The following is a 3,429-nucleotide window of genomic DNA, read 5'->3' as shown; positions in this document are numbered from 1 at the left end:
GTGCAATTTCATACCATTACTTCATTTTCCTGTGCTACTCCCAAATATCTCCATTGTTTCATGAACATCCATACTTCAGCAATARCCATAAATAATTAAATCTGCACAAGAATGAAGAGTTTATGAGAGAAATGTATTCTCTGAAAATTATTAGGTGAAAGGAGATAATTAGTTTGTTGGGTTTAAGTCCATTGTATTAAGGATAACAGCAAATGTTTAGCTTTAAACATGCAGTTTCCTGAAGGAAGGTGCTCTCTGTCTGTTATGAAGGTGACATGAAAAGTGGCCACAGGTATTTCAAAGCTTTACTGCCAGATCAATTTCAATTAYTTACTGTAATTGAAGAAGTGTGGAAGTTTCTGAGGTGGCCAGATGTTTTGTGTGTCTGTCTTTGCATGCCATGTACACATCTGCCCAATGAAATAAAGCTTGAATCAGCAGCTCCACAACTTACTTTAAACCTGTATTTTCACCACCAAAGTAAGGAGCATTGAAGTTTCTTGCTTCTTGCTGTTTCCAGAAAGTACAGATGATGGCTACTTGTTTTGTTTTAAAAGATAGTGGAAATGTTAATTTCTTCTGGASCAGTGTCATATGTGCTATATACACAGATCTTCCATACTTATTTTATAGAAAATGAGAAAAGAAATCATAGGGTTGTTCTGGGAGTTTTCACTGTATTTTTCTTAACCACAAAATAAATGAATAAATAWAGAAAAGACAGAAAGTGTAGTGATGAGACACTACTACAAAATTAGCTTTTTTATTCCCAGTGAATAGGCTCTTTACAAGAGCAGTTCATTTCAACCTTCTCATCTTCCTGAAATGAATTTGTAGTGAAAAGCAATTACAGTGAATATTTCCATATTCCCAGTGCCCCTAAATGTACCTATATTAATTTGCTGGAGTTATCTTAGCAATATATTTTGTTGTCTCATATATTTTCTTATATATATGTTTGTGTGCCAGTGACTCTGTATGTTGGTACTTGAAAATTCCCCAGACAGGGCCAGATTTGACCAGCAGATGATTACCATTCACAGCAACTGGGAGAGCTGTTGTGAAGACATCTAGTCCCATCTCYAGGGCTGCAATGACTGCTCTTGGGGGAATTATACTGGGAAAACTGACATTTCCATCCTGAACATCAAAGAKCTGTTCAGGAAATCAAAACATATCATTTAAACCAAGCCCACAATTCTGAGGATGCTGTTGTCTCAAGGAGTCCCTGAAGAGGGTCTATTACTGCAGCAGCTGCTGCAGGAAGAGATTTTACACAGTGGATGCAGATTGAGTTAAATTTAAGAAACCTCTAAAGATTTACCAAAAAGAGCTTGATTGAAACTGCATGGAGGGTGAATTATACCTAAATGTCTAAATTCTTACTCTCATCAGGAGGACCACGGAGTTAAATGTGGTATCAGAAAAGAAGAAAATTCTCTTACAAGTGATGAATGATCATGAAGGCAGTGAAAATTTCCCCAGTTTCATTCCAACATTTCACTTCTAATCTTTGTGTGGTTTAAATGAAGACTTTTAAGTGCACTACCTTATCTAAAGGGTATGTGTACCTTCACTCCCATCTCAGCAATAACTTAAAGAATAATGGCTGAAGGCATCTAACTTGCCTGAAAGGGTAGAGAATTCATAAATGTCTGTAATCCTGCAGATCTTACAGGGAGCTGTGGATAAAACACGAAAGTTTCTGAATGCCCAGATGGAAAGATTTGGTCAGAGTTCACACCACCTGGGTCACGTGAAATGCAAGTGTGTAAAAGCAGCAATATTTTAGATTACATTGTATGAGGCAGCTTTGCTTTTGCTTGAGCAAGATTGCTGAGTGGAAAGGCTGAAGACAAAAAAAGGAAAGATGTGACCTTACCTATACCTCACTYTGTCAACATTTACAAAACATACTAGGAAGGGGTTTTCTAAGCCCTATGACTGGTCTAGAAATGTGAAAAAGCAATGCTACCCCTGAAATAATAGTAACAAGGATTTGCTTCAATCAGGAAACTCTGCCAGGGTTCAGTCACTTGAATAGACAAGGTCCCTCCTGTCTTCTTCAGGCTTTTTTTTTTTTTTCCCCCTCAACAGAATCATAGAATCATTTAGGTTAGAAAAGATCTCTGAGGACATTGAGTCCAACTATTATACCAGCATTCCCAAATCCACCACTAAACCATGACCCCAAGGGCCTCAACTACACGGTTTTTAGCACCTCCAGGAATGGTGACTCCACCACTCTCCTGGGCAGCCTGTTCCAACACTTGACAACCCTTTCGAGAAACAGAGATCACGAAGATGTTTACTTTCCTACAAGTTTGACAAAACCAGCAATCTGAGAAAAGAAGGCAGTTCAAATGTTCATCACTTTGTTTCTAAAAACTCTCTTGTGCTAACTTCTGCAATCAAACATGGCAGCCCGAATTTACCACCAAACTCTACGTTAGGAAGCTGACACACAAGAGAAGAAACTCTTTTTGTTTCTTCTCTTGGTTGGACAGCTGAGAAACACAAGTCCAAACATAGGTTCATTAACCCTGCAACTCCAAAACTACTGGAGTTGTTAGTTTGATTTTGTATGATAAAGCAGCATTAAAAAATTATGATGTTTCTTCATTTTGCTTATTTTTATTTTTTTCTGGTGAATATAGAAAAAAAAAAAGGGAAATAAAAAAACGGGAAAGGAAACATTTTTGAAAGTGTAAGGGAAAGGAATTTCTCTTCCTCTGATAAAAGTTGAGAACTGATGGCCATCTATTTCTGATCATTTTGTTGTTTGTGCTTAACTATAGTGCTTTTAAAATCAGCTGTCACGGAGCCCACTCTACCTCCACGCAGCTGCCAAAAATATCCCTGTTCAATCTGCTTTTGTGCATTTTGGATGTTTGTTCTAACCCACCAATTTTCCTTCACGAAGCTATGTATTGGCAGCATTTGGAAAAAACTCCTTTGGAAAAGAGAGGCATTGAGAATGGATTTCTGTTGTTTATTTGTTTGTGGACACTGGTGGTGGGGAGGGATGTGGGAGGGTCAAGGACAGAGCAGGAAATTGCTCATATCTTCTTAAGCACACTCTATAACAACTGTCCTTTCATATAARGCAGCCACACATAGAGGGAAGTGACAGAAAAATGCAGCAATAATCCCACTGAGTCCAGCTAAGAGCTGGMTGTATAGAACATTCTGTACCTGGGAAATGCCAGATGTCTGTACATCCAGGAGTGCAGAAATTACCATTGAAATTACATGTGTGTCCAGCTAAACAGCTCCCAGACAGAAGTGACAATCACAGGGGGTTATTATTAGATGTGTGGAGTGGTCCCAGYTCCAACCAGGGGAACCCAGAGCATCTGTGCAAATCTGCTCTGTGCAGACTGGTCTGTTTGTCCCTGACTCCAAAGGACTTGCACACAACCCAAATCT

Source organism: Malurus melanocephalus, unplaced genomic scaffold (genome assembly GCF_030028575.1).
Source record: "Malurus melanocephalus ecotype Western Australia unplaced genomic scaffold, MMel_1.1 scaffold_104, whole genome shotgun sequence".
Taxonomy (NCBI): Eukaryota; Metazoa; Chordata; class Aves; order Passeriformes; family Maluridae; genus Malurus; species Malurus melanocephalus.
This window is presented reverse-complemented; position numbering follows the sequence as displayed.